This window comes from Eupeodes corollae, chromosome 1 (genome assembly GCF_945859685.1).
Source record: "Eupeodes corollae chromosome 1, idEupCoro1.1, whole genome shotgun sequence".
NCBI lineage: Eukaryota > Metazoa > Arthropoda > Insecta > Diptera > Syrphidae > Eupeodes > Eupeodes corollae.
Window position 1 is genome coordinate 309,781,952 of NC_079147.1, and position 14,490 is coordinate 309,796,441.

The window sequence follows — 14,490 nt, forward strand, 5'->3', positions numbered from 1 at the left end:
CATTGTGATACCATTTTGAGCTTTTTATAAAGCGAAGAAGATATTTGATATCCTTTTTAGATAGCTCACTGGGATTATCAAAAGAGTAGTCTCCCAGATGAAGTTTGCGTCTTAGTGAAAGAGCAGGGCAAGTGCAGAGAACGTGGGAGATTGTTTCCTCTTCTTCTTCGTCCTTACAGCTCCTGCAGATATCGGAAGTTGATATCACGTTTTCTCTTAGCCAGGAGAGAACCTCTTTGATCGCTAAAATGTCCGCTTGGAAGACGCTACAATGATTAGGGAGGCGGAATGAGATGCTTAGATTAGGCTTTTCTGAGTACAGACCACTACCAACTCCCTCATTGTTCTTGGATCCATCTGTATAAAAATGAATACTTTTGTTATCCAGGAGTGTCTTGTCTTCCCATTCATCTCTGGATGGAATGGATACCTGGAAGTTTTTTTTCAAATAGGGGTTAAGGAATAGTGTTGCCTATGTACTTTGGTATAGAACCAGAGAAATGCTACTAAAATTGGTAAGAATATGTTTAAGACTAAAAATCAATTTAACAAAACTAGATTTTAAAACTCACCTATTTCTTTATAAGAAAAATATTGTTGGTAATTTTAAAATGTTCAAGAATAATTCAACTGACAACTTTTTTAACCCAACACGAAAACCTACAAACTTTAAAGCAAGACAAATGGACGGACGCGATGGGAAGTTTAACAATTTGTATGCGTTGTAAGATAGTTAAGCGATTCGTTTTCATAAATGTCAGACTTTCAACTAAAAAAAATACTGTTTTAACAACTTAGTTGACAGATGTCGAATCCTAGCCCTATTCTTCTGCACCCACAAAATGGATAACCCTACAAAAACACATTTTTGGTGTGATTACAAATTTGATTATGCATTTAAAAATTTGTATTTATGTTTCTAAATTGACTTCCTTTCCTTCAAAGCAAGTAAAGGGCGGATGCAATCTATTTCCATATATAATAAGGTATCCACATTCCGCTTTCTTAAGTAAAGTAACATGTACGTATGTACATAACTCATCATCTGACGGTTGAACGATTTGTACATCTCATAAACTCTTATTTTTGATAGAACTGTCTCTTTAAAGGCCTTTTGCAATTTTGTAACGTGTGGATAGTTTAATTTTGTCTACAAAATTTTGAAGTGCGTTGTTAAATAGTTTCAGACATTAAACAAAAAAAAATGTAATGTTTGCTGTTTACAACACTGATGAATATTTTGACATGTACTTTGGCACAGAAACCCTAATTTCAAAAATAATATCATATGTTTTATTCCAAGACAAAATTTAAACAACTAAGTGGTTTTCTAAAGCGATTATTAGTTTAAAATTTAAGTTAAGAAAACACTTTTTTTAGAAAATTAAATAAACCGAATCTCCCACTGATTTATCAAAGATCTGTCTTGTTTACCTAGAGTATTATAACAAGTCCCATACAATTTTTCCCTATCTTCTTTAGTGTCAATAAATTCGTATCATGTTTAAAAAACAAGAAGCTTTTATATCTTTAATTATGTTTTTCCAATATTTGAACCCAATTTTCTATACCAATGTAATGTATATCTATAGGCTCAATTACTTTATTCTAACATCAAAAAGCTATCATAGGCTTGGCATCTGTTTATTATTATCCCATTTCAAAATAAAGATCATTTGTTGTTATTTTTTCATCATCATTAAATTCTTAGAAAAAATATTTCTTTTCAAAATGGGATGGATAATACACATGTCAATAATCAATTAGTTAGACAAAAATTCTTATTATAACTCCCGACGAAAACAAACTCACTCACCAACCCATCCAGGTTATTGATGATGATGAAATTCCCTAAAATCATCGATTTTAGATAAACATGAAGAACATTCTACAAAAAATGCCAATTTGTCTGTTTTACGCCTTTTTGTGAATCTAATGACGAACTTCAAAAACAAATTGATATAAATTTCATAAGACATGATAAATTCTTTGACTTCTTCGTATTTAGATGCATATCAGTTATACAGCCCTCTTACGATTGTCAATTATCAATACTCTATTTTACATTTGTCAATGAAATTCATAAATTGTTGTTTTGTGTTGTCAGCAATCAAAATGTTTGATTAACTGTAAACATGCTTTGGATTGTAGATCTATTTTAAATTTTACCAAATTGAAAATATTGGTTCTGTATAGTTATCAAAATTTTTGTTTGTTAGTAAATTTGACCGCTGATTCCTTTTTCGTAGGACGTCAACAATTTATTCAGACTACTTAATTCACCGCATAACTATGGTCAAACATTTTAAAGCCAGCTTTAATTATTTAATAGCGGTGATAAAAAGAAGTGGAAGAAGTCCTCACAATTCTATCATGGTTAGAATTCTGCAAACAACCACCTCCCCACTCAAGGAATAGAATGAAATAGCTCACTCCCATTGAGTTCATGCATGACTTATGGAGTAAAAAGTTGATGAATGGCAGGGCTAGCAGATGTCACAGCATCTATCCTAAACAACTTCTAAATCGTTCAGGAATACAAACAGGAATCTTAATCACCAGTTGTCTTCAGAAACCTTTACCAGCAACAAATACTCTGTCTGTTTTTTAAAGTAAAATGTTTGCTGACTTAGCTCAAATTGGGAACATGTAAACCATTTCATTCCCATTCATTTTCAAAGTTACATTTCTCCTAGTCGACTTTATGAAATTTTATACAGAGCACTAGGATAGTCTACTTTATGTAAGTATTTCAAATATGCCTTATCTTTTCGCAATAGTTTTAAAAATTAAAACCTTTATTTTGTGTTTTAAATCATTTATTGAAATTGAAAAGTTATAAAATTATCAAAATGTAAAAAATTGTATTTTTCAAATCATCTTCAAATTTATATCTTTTTAAAATTGAAAAGTTGTAAAAAAAATTGTAAAACTTTTTGTTTCTCAAATTATCCTAAAATTGTTTTTTTTTTGTGCTTTAAATCATTTCAAAACTGAAAACATCTTGTGTTTTAAATCATATTAAAATTATGGTAACGATATTTATTATTTGGAAGAAATTAGTACAGTAATTGATTATTATAGTTTTAGCTAAATAATTTTATTATATTATTATTTGAAGTCACTAAAATCTAAGGCATACCGCAGAAAATCTATGTTTTTATTCTAAAGAATTATTTGCTGTTGTGCCACTTTATTTATTTATTTGATAAGTTTAAAGCAAAAAAATAAGACAATTTCACTCCTGCATAAGAAAACACTTTTAAGAAAAGACAATTTATAAAGAACAACCTCCTAAAATGTAAATCATAAATGTATTAATTTGGATTCATAAGTCACCACTGGTTGACAACCGTAATAAGATTTTTGTTTCCTCTCGAAGCTCTGAACTCTTTATTATCAGTAAAATGTTCATGTTCATATTCCTTCCGGCTTGCTTCAATATATTTATAGATTTTATCATTTCCAGATAAGATCTCAACATTTTATACCAAAGCACTTCTGACATTAAATTCCGTAGAACTTTTATTTAATTTTAAAATTTTAATATACGTAACTCAAAAAAATACAAATTAAATAAGTTTTTAGATTCCTTACTCAAGGAAAGAACATGATAAATTAGCATTGAAATAAAATACCCATCTATTAGCATAAGGCCTTCAAGCCAAATTTTTGATGTGGTTTCTTTCGAGGAAAAGAAATAATTTAATTCACGAATTTTAATTCTTTAAAACACTGGCTAAGGCATATTTGAAATCTAGCCTGGGGCGTTTGCTGACCATGTAACTATGAGGCCCTTGTAGTGACACATTTATCCCTATAAAGCGAAGAGTATTTGGACAGATTTTGTTTTTGTTTCTCAAACTTTTTTAACAATATGCTGATGTACTTTGTCTGTGTAATTATGTTCGTAGATTAGAAACTGCCATCGGAGAAACAAAATTAAACGCAATTGTTTTTTTTTCTGTTTGTGTAGTGTAACTTTTGGTTATTTAGATGTGTAATACGAAGCAGTAGGGCGGGTGTTGGAGCACCCTCTGTTATTGTAAAAACTTTGTCTAATTGAACATGGAAATATGAGATGAACTTGTGTATTTTCTATCAATTAGAGTGTGTCCTTTTGCATGTTTGGTTTATATTATTTGTAGTCCTAGTTTCTATCCTAATGCCTATACATGAACTAAGATTGATGGGTTTCATTTTGGGGCGAAAATTGCAGCAACATTTGTTTAGTTTGGACTTGAAGCAATTTGATACTTGGAGCAATTTATCTTATGACACCTAATAATTCCAGGACATTTCTAGGTGCCTTAACTACCAACAACTATGTACAGATATACATATTTAAATTAAGCTTCTATGTATGTACAGAGATACATATGCATGTTCATTTGAATTGGATTATATCGATTTTTAATGAATAAAGGCTTTGATTTGCGGCTGTGGGTGCAAAAGTGATTTTATGTTTCTGATAGATTTGTGTATTTGATTATGAACGAATCGAAAACAAAATTTATTTTTCCAAGAAACAGACGATAACCAATAAATATTTGCAAGTTGAGGCAGTAAATTATCAAACAGAATTTTGAACTGAGCAAAATATCATGAGTGTGAATTCAAGCCAGCAATTTGATAAATGCGCATTCAAGCTTGGTAATGTTGAATAAAATCTTCAATATACAAGAATTCTTAATGCTGCCATTTTTTTCTCCTTCAACTAATATCCTTCTTCTCTCTAAATTGTTTTAATTAAAAATCCTTCAAAATATTCTTTTTTTATGTTTCCTGCATGAACAAAAACAATAAATTTGAACAATATTGTAGAGAGCTTCATTTCTTCAAAATATCAGAATGCTCGTAAAATGTTTTCTGTTTTATTTTCATGAAGACGACTTCATTATCTTATTTGCCAATTAAAAAAATAGTTTTAACTTTTGCTCTTTATTGAATTCATTTATTTGCGTTGGGTACGAGGACATTTCTGTTTAAAATGCAACTGAGTGCACAAACTCAGCGATGTAGCCGACCCACAAGCATGAGGGTTTGTCCCTCGAATCGAAATAATTTCCTCTGATGTTGTTTTTTTTATTATTATTATTATTGTTTCACTTGGTAGAAGGTTCGTTCTGAAAATTTTTCTTTCCCTTGAAAGAAGCTGTCTTTGTGGAAGGCCAAATGAAAAAAGAATTTACTCTCGGAGAGAAGGAATTCTTTAAGCATTTTTAACCGTGCGTCCCCACTCAAATGTGATCGGAGGAGGTTTTCCATCAAAATTCACTTCCGCTGATGGCTCTTGTTTTAACCAAAACAAAAAGGTCAATTTTAATTAAAACTAGACTTACTTTCTTCTCCTCAAAGCTTAAGATGGATACGTTTCAAAGGAGACACGTAATCCTACCAGTTTATGAAATATAACTCCGACAGATGCCCTCATTATTTCCCGACTAAATATAACCCGGCTTTTTGGCTTAAGGGCAAAGTACTATATCCATTCATTTTCAAAATTAAAGGAAACACCAACCATACGTATGTACATACATAAATGCCGACCATTTATGTTTGTTTGTTTTGCCTCATTATCATTAGCCAACAAACGAATATTAAGAGGATGTACTGTACGTTGGCATAAATGGATATAAGATGGAAAGAGTCTTTTATAAGTTTGGTTATACGAATAAATATTTAAGAAAATGTATTCATTAGATATGCTATTTGTTGAACGTGTCTTTCTGATGTGGTTCATGATTTCTGCTATCAGTGCCTAAATGTACAAATACAGTAAAAGCCGCTTATTTGAACTAGTCTTATTCATTAAAATTGCAAGTGTATACAAAATTACACATTACTTCAAATTACGGCAGATTTTGGAGAGAACCCAATAACTTTAAACGGATACCCACCACTTCTTTTTTTGAAGGCAGTTTTAGACAGATGCGTAGTACCCTTAGCGTGATGGTTAGTGCGTTGAACTGTCATGCAAGGGGTCTTGGGTTGAATCCCTGCCTGTGTCACCTTACTTTTTTCATGGGTACTGCGAGGTATTGACAAATCCTCCAAGAGTAATTCCTGTCATGAAAACTGCTTTCTCGAATCCGCCGTTCAGATTCAACATATAAACTATAGGTCCCTTCCATCTCTGACAACATTACTCTTGCGCAACCTAATTTATTTTTATTTTTTATTTAGGCAGCGTTTAGACATATATACCTAGAGAAGAACTTCACAAAGCAATGACTGGTCGGAAATGTCAAAAAAGTTTGTTTAGAGACGGCGTGCAATATCATCAACACTAGAGAAACAGTCTTCGAAAGGTCAAACGAATTAATCGCCGATACGACGCCGTTCATATTGACATGATTGGACGATCAAAGCTTTACGTGCCATAGATAGCTTTAACTAAGAAAGTAGTTGAAGACTTATTGTCTACCAAGGCACCACTATCAATTTGAGAACGACATCAACTTTGAAAATAATTCTTGCTTGTTTGGACTCAGAAGGAAACTGAGAATTAAAGGCCTGTCTGGTGCAAGTAAAGTCACTTTTTAAAAAGATATATACAGAAGGCATATCATCCCAGTTCTTTGTTATATGGCACTAAGAGTTGGATCTTGTCAAGCCAAGATGCAAACGTTTTAGGACGTTCCGAGAGGAAAATTCTCCGTGTGATTTTTTGTTTCGGTCTGTATAGATAGAGAGTGTATGAGAAGACACAAGCACTTAGAATACTAGCTAAACACCGATATTGATCTGGTCAATATCTAACGACTTAGATAAGTGTTTTTCAACATGTAGGTCGCAACCCCCTAGGGAGTCGCTAAGCCTTTTTAGAGGAATCGTAAAGATTCTTACAATTAATTCCAAAAGGTTGAGAAAATATTGCATTTAAATAATAAAGTTAAAAAAGGTTTATTGAGAAAAATAATAACTAAAGAAAATATAGATTTGTGTCAAATAAAGAAAAAATAAAAATAACCTATCAGATATAATCCATCTTAAACATTTGTATCAAATTAACAAAAAGTTATTCTTAATACGAGGGTAGCGCTGTTTTTCAGAAATCAATTTCTTAAAATGTGGATCCGTCTTTGCTACATTGAGAATTAAATCGTTTTCCAAATTTAAAATGAAAATGAATTCAAACACTTCAAAGCCTCTAATGTTAGTCCAGAATGTTTTAATTTCCTTTTTAACCAATAGGTATCCACATTGAATTGCAGCATTTTATCGGCAGATAGATCCAGTAGACTTGTGATGACATTTTCATCCCGCCCTTGAAGACTTTTATTCAAGATATACACGCAAAAAAGTTCGAGATGTCAAAGTTAAAATGTATGAAAGAAAAGCTCTTAAGACTGTTGCCACATTATTTTAATTAAACAAAGTCGAAAAAAGCAATGGATTGGAGGTCGCAAAATATTCCTTCGTGTTAAAGGTTCCGTTTCAGGTAAAAGGTTGAAAAACACTGACTTAGTTAACTATGATGTAGAGCGAATGGAAGGCGCAGTAGAAGAAGACACACTATAAGAGCGAAACTAGAGACAGCTAGCTAGATACAGAGCTCCCTGAAACTGAGTTGTTGGTTGAGCTCCTGATACGTTTTAGATTGTAGCGTTACCTTAACCAAGCAAGTAAGTACAAAAACTTATCTAGAGAAATATTTAGTCTAGTACTTATCACAGAACTGTGACTATTATTGATGTTCAGTTAAACGGCTTCAACTGTAGTTAAAATCTACTATATTTCAATCCTTAAAGAGGATGGAGGTTTCTTTAATGAATTACTTTGATTTTAAGATTATGGAGGAATAAAGTCCTCACTTTTCCTAATATAATAGTAGATACTTCTTATGTTTAGTTACATATGCACGCATAATTGAAAGATTGTACATATTTATATGGTTTAATTAAGCACAGGAAATTTTGTTATGTCACGTTTTTGTCATAGAATCAAACAAAAATATTTATTCACAATATTTACTTTTTCATCAGAAAATGAGCAGGCAGGTATTAATTTAATTTTAAAAGATTTTATTTTGTTTTTACATCGGGGAAAACTTAGTTTAAGATATGTATATGGAAAATTTAATTTAATTATCAGCAACTTATAGAAAAAGATTAGCCTGGTTATAGGTAAGGTCTTGGAGACGAAGTTTTAAATAAGAAGTACTTATATTAAAATGTGTTCGTTCAAATTGACGCTATCAATTTTTTAAATACATATGTACGCGTCGATAAGGCTATCGTACCTGAGAGGTGTATTTGATATACAGTAATCGAGTAATAAGGTTTAAAAATTTTTTAAAATAATGTTTCACAAATATGGGTTTAGAAATTAAGCACATAAGAGCTAGAAATAATTTCAACAGAATAGGGTGATTTTTTACAAAGTATTGACAACATACTGAGTAACTTTTAAATTCAAGTTTAATAAAGTAAGAATCATTATAAGGTTAATGGTCTTAAAAAACTTGGTGTCGTCAGGGTAAAGTGAGAATATAAAAGAGAGAACATAAGTGGCTAAGAATGAGAATGAGAAAAATTCGTCGGGTCATTTTTGGTCCCTTACGCATAGATGTAGAATGGAGGAGGAGATATAACGACGAACTGTACAGCGGATGTACAGCGACACTGACCTAGTTAGCAGAATTAAATTTCAACGGCTTAGATAGCTGAGTCATGTGGAGCGAGTGGAAATTAATGCTCCAGCCCGAGGGACGGTGCAGTAGAGGAACTCCGCTACTCAGGTGGCGCACTCAGGTGGGTGAAGACCTCAACCAACTTGGCGTGCGAAACTGAAGACAGCTAGCTAGGGACCGAGCTGCCTGGAGACTCATGTTAGTTGAGGCCCAGGTCCACTCCGGACTGTAGCGCCACCTTATTTAAGTAAGTTTATGAGCGGATTTTTTCAAAGGCCTTGCTTTAATCATAAAAGATATTGTCAACAAGATTGTAAAGGATACAAATTTCACCAGCGTAAGAGGTTTTGGACTTAATTTCTGCTAAACATACTTTCCAAAGCAGTTGAAGAATTTAATTACCGTCAATCATTAAATTCTTTTATTTATTTCTGGAATATGTTGGCTACTGCGGAAAACATTTGTTTTTTAAATAGTCATGACTTATGAGTAATGATTGTTTGAAGTATTGCCATCATGTTAGATGTAGGAGTGTTAGTTATAGTTGAAGAACTGTCCTTCAACAAGTCATCTTTATAGTATAATAAAACGAGTAAATAGATAGAATAATAAAGCTTAGATAGAAATAAAACAAACGAACATTGTTTTAAAAAATACGTATACGACACCCGTACCTTTGAATGAAGCTCTATACTTTTATACAGGTTTCGTAATATTAAATTCAATTTCAAGCATAATAATAATAAAACATGTTGAAGACAATAATTCTATATTCTTTTTTGGATAATAATAACTTAGTTTAGTTTCTGCAAAGATAAATACATTTAAGAATCGAATGAAAAAACTACAATATCCTCAAAAAAGTTATAAATAAAATTCATAAATGTAATACTGTTATAATGTTCTGAAAGTTCCTAAATCGGTTTGTATAAGGTTGAAGAAAAAACAAATTATTGAAACCTCCCTAAGCCAAAAAGGTGCTTAACACATCCATTTCTTTTCTACAACTTTTTCCCTCATATATGATTCATAGTTATTTATCATGTCTGGCAAAAGTTTTGTCAAATTACCCCGACTCAAGTATCACCTCGAACCTCGTATAAGCCATTTCCAACACTAATACTCGTATGTTCCACATCCTGGGTTCATTGAAAGAAATATTTATATTGAGTTGAACAAGTTGAAGGCACTTCATCATAAAACTTTTGTATAAACAAAATCATGGTTCACAACAAAACTTTAGTTAACAATATTTCGTTGGTACGTTTGTTTATTCTATTATCGTTAAACTACACAGACAAACTTATTGTTCATTTAAGTAGTATTTTCTTAATCTCTTATATAAATCTTATTTACGTACGTACATACATATATAAAAGTCATTCACAAATAAATGACGGATGGGTATGTACCCATTGTAGGAACAGATTAATAAAGCAAACCAAACACTTTTGTTTTAACCAAACCAACATTCTGTAAACATACGCCACATGATTAATTGTGCCAATTAGTCCACTCAAAGGGTATTATACGACCTACGTTTACATATAGTATAGTCCACGCCTTTATGAGTACAGTGTAGGTACAGAGAGTATTTTGCTAGGTCATTTGTGTTCGCACCCTCAAATAATAAAGGACGAAGAAATGAAACAAATAAATATTCAAGCTTCCTTGAATTATTGAAGATATCTTCAATCTCTCAGTAGATTAATCCCCATCATGGAATGTCACAAATCATTGGTACGTGACCGAAGCGTATCTCCAAGCCTTATAGGGATAAAGCACTGAAATACATCATTTCAAGCTCGTGTCAATTCAAACCAACCGAAAACTGTGAAGACATGTGCTGGAGGCAGGGTCGAGAACTGTTCCTGTTTAGGAATATTCTAAAATATAGGTTAAAGGCCAATTTGTCGAAAGGAAACAACCCCCTTAGCTATTTCTATGCCCCATGTCTGAGCCCTAGAGAGAGGACACAAACTGCTGCCTCACTGACACACCCTGTCAATCCTTAACTTTCATGTGAGAACAAAAAAGAATGGAAAAAGTCTTTAATGGCTCCATGGAGCCATATGAAAATTATTTTTAAAAAAGGACTAAAGAAAACCAAAATCTTCATTCTTGGGTTTCTTTTATTTTTCTTCTCCTTTTTTGTAACAACGAACGAACAAAATATGATAACAACTGATGGAAATACCTTTTCAATTTTTAATTTTCAAACACAACGATGGTTATTACGATAATGATGACAGAGGAAAGTCTCTAAGGATTAATCAGCCAAGTTGGTAATTTTTATCTTCGTCTTTTTTACTTTTTTGCTTTAAAAAAAAAGATTAATCAAAAATATAATAATTAAATGGAGAGTAGTCCATATGAGACCACCGGAAATGAGGACGAAGATAAAAGGATGGGAATTTCCATAAAGTATTCCATGTCCGTTCAGTCCATAGGATACTAATTAAAGCCTTGTTGACATGGTATAATCATTTTGCTCTCTTGTTGACGTCAGACAGGGACTCAACAGGACTCGACTCGACTCGGATTTGTTGTTATTGAAATTTCGTGAACCTCCCTCCTAAAACCGAGTTTAAGGATGAATGCTTTATTAACATTACGGTTCCTTGCACATGACAAAATTATGATCATCAATTTTGGGGGTTATTTCCTTAATTTATTTTTGATTGGGTATAAATGTAAAATTAATTCATTTAGTTTGTTGTTTTTCGTGTTTAGTTTTTGCATTCAGAAGAGACGTGAAGCGATAGCTGCAAAGTTGTTCCTAATACTCTTGAACGAGCGTGTGCAAGGACATCGAAACGAAACTAACAACTTTTTCATCTTCAACTAAGCCCCTTGAGATAAACGCATACTTATATCTGGCACTTTGCCAACATGACTTGGCTATAAGGACTTTTGCGTGCCTTTGCACTGTGCTGTGTGTGATGTAATTGGTCTCTCAAGATTGTGCTGCCATGTTTTGTAAACCCTCTTCATTGAAATGGTAGATGCGTCCTGAATGAAACACTGTGTCTCAAGTGACCACAAAAACAAACTTAGTAAAAGTACAAAAGTATATACGGAAGTAAGTGTGGAGCGATTGTGTAATGGAGGAATAAAAGCTTTGGTTCTAAGAAGACAAACTTTTGTTTTAATAGAAAATGTTCTACAAAACAAAAATCAGTTGAGTTAAGTTAAACGATTTATTGTGACACTGAAGCAACAACAAATATAGTACAAGAAGTAGTCGCACTAATTTGCTCTAAGTAATTCTGAAAATTTGTTCGAATAGTTTTTATCAGAAATAAAGTAATGGTAAGTACCTGCATTTAAGGGAAAGATCTTTGACCGAACATTAAAACAAAACAATAAGCGTTTCCTTAAGATAAATTTGTATATTTATTGCAAAATCTTTTCTGAAAACTGAAAAGTTTCGCTATTCTTCAAATATTTTTTATATTTGTTTCCCCAAACAACAAACTTGGCAAATTATATTTGGAATTTCAAAAAGGTTTTCAGTAAGTTGCGAAGAGACATTTTTATTTGCAAATATGAGTATGGTTTGAAAAGTTGTCGAAAGCTAATAAAAAAAAAGAGGCTGGGATGCGAACCACACTGATAACTTCCCATCCCGTCAGTCGATTTGTCTTGCTTAAAAGTTTGTCTATATGTTCTCGTATCAATTTTTACCAAATTTACGTACTATTTTTTGTAGATTTTATTTTTTATTAAAAACCGGACTGTTGGATTTTTATATAAAAATTACTGAATATCGAAAGCAATACTTTTTTACACTTCAGAATTTCAGAAAGTAGTAAGCTTATAACAGGCGTCAAACTACGATCAGAGGCTCATCATAAGTGCATGTGTTAGTTGTTAATAAAAAATAATACAAATATAGACACACACGCACAAAATACAAAACAAAATTAGCATCTAACTATTACAGAACAAAAAATAAAATGAGAACGTTTACGATAGTGGAGCACTGGCTCTAAACAATTGTTTTAATCCCACATTATTTAAATTTAAATCTATCGATGAACAGTTAAAGTTATATAAAATGCTCAATCGACTTAAAGCTTCATTCTTCCCATAGTAGTTCTATGGAAGTCAATATGTATAAAATCAAATGTGCGCAGGTGATGAGTTCCGCCCCAGTAATTCAGATGTACACAAGATAGCAAATAAGGTGCATCAATTTCACCATTAATGAGTTGATGAAAAAATACTAAGTCATTATTAACATGCCTTAGATGGAGAGATTGCATTTGAAGAAGTAGAATACGATGTTCATAGGGAGGCAGATCATAGGGTTCTTCCCAAGGAAGACCTTTTAGGGCAAAGCAAATGAAATTATGTTGAATTGATTCAATACGTTTTCTAGGAATTTCGTAATAGGGAGTCCATACCTGCGAGGCATATTCAAGATGAGGACGAACATGGCAATTATACAAAGAAAGGGTAACATAGGGATTGTTTTGGATTAATAGTTTTTTGTTTGTTGTTTGTGGACTGTATTGTAATGTTTAATTTTGTAAAAAATGTCTTTGCCAAAAAAAGAAGTTTAGTAAATTTAGGTATATGTAAATGTTATTTAATATTCAATATTATAAGTAATTCAATGTAATGTATTGTACAATTTATGTTTTGTTACCAATGTCCAAGTTAGGTATGTACTCTGTGGTGTCCAAAATGTAAGAGAAAGAATTTTCTGTTTAAAAGTTAGACTTAGCATGTAGGAATATGAATAACAAAAGGAATGCAAGAATAATGATAAAAAAAAAGTTACGTTATTTTACAATGTTTGTTGAGAGCGAGAGTAAATTTAGAATTTTAATTGCTGAATGTAAAGTTAGGGTGAAATGGGACATTATTGGGCATTAGTGTAGACTTATGTTTTTCATTACAAAACAGGGATCATTGAACTCCTTTGCCCAGCGTTTTATAAAACCAAGCATAGAACTTGCCTTATTAACAATAAAATTAATGTGATGTGTAAACTCTAAGTTGGAACAGAAATGTACACCTAAATCTTTAAAAATGGAGACAAGACAGAGTTTTTGCTGTGATATACAGTAGTCAAATACGTTACTGATTAGTTTTTTAGTGAAAGTTATAGTCTGGCATTTTAAAGGGTTGAGTAAAAGGCTATTGTTCCCACACCAAAATGTAAAACTATCAATGTCGGCTTGTAAAAGAATACGATCATGGTTGGACTTTATTATTTTGAAAATCTTCATATCGTCAGCAAAAATAAGAAGTTCACTTGAGCGTAGACATGACGATACATCGTTAATAGACAGGATGAACGAAAAGGGCCAAGATAACATAACCTTGTTCTAAAGCGTTTGTACATATTATGTTTGAGAATGTGAGGAGATTAGTAACGGTTGATCTTTTTTTCACAAAACCATGTTGCTGTTCGCAAATGTTATTTTTACTAAAATATGCTACGCTTTCACAAACAACTTGTTCAAACACTTTAGGAATGCAAGAAAGCTTTGCAATGGGCCTGTAGTTGCTTATATCTTCTAAATTGGTGTTAGAAATGACTTCTTCCATATACTGGGAAATGTACCTTTTTTTAGAGAAAGTTTGAATAAAATCGTAAGGAGTTCAACTAAAGCATTACTACACTTTTTTAGTACTATCGGGGGAAAACAATCAGGACCGGCTGAGCAGTCATCATTCTCACGGAAATTCGTTGCGAAAGCGTTACAGATATCAAAAGTTTTATCTAACGAAAGGTTCTTGTAAGTGAAGTTAACTGGAAAGCCATCTGATTTTTTCTTTGAGTCTACAAAATTCCAAAATTTGTTAGGATTCTCTTTCAAAGAGGTGCCCATATCAGTAAC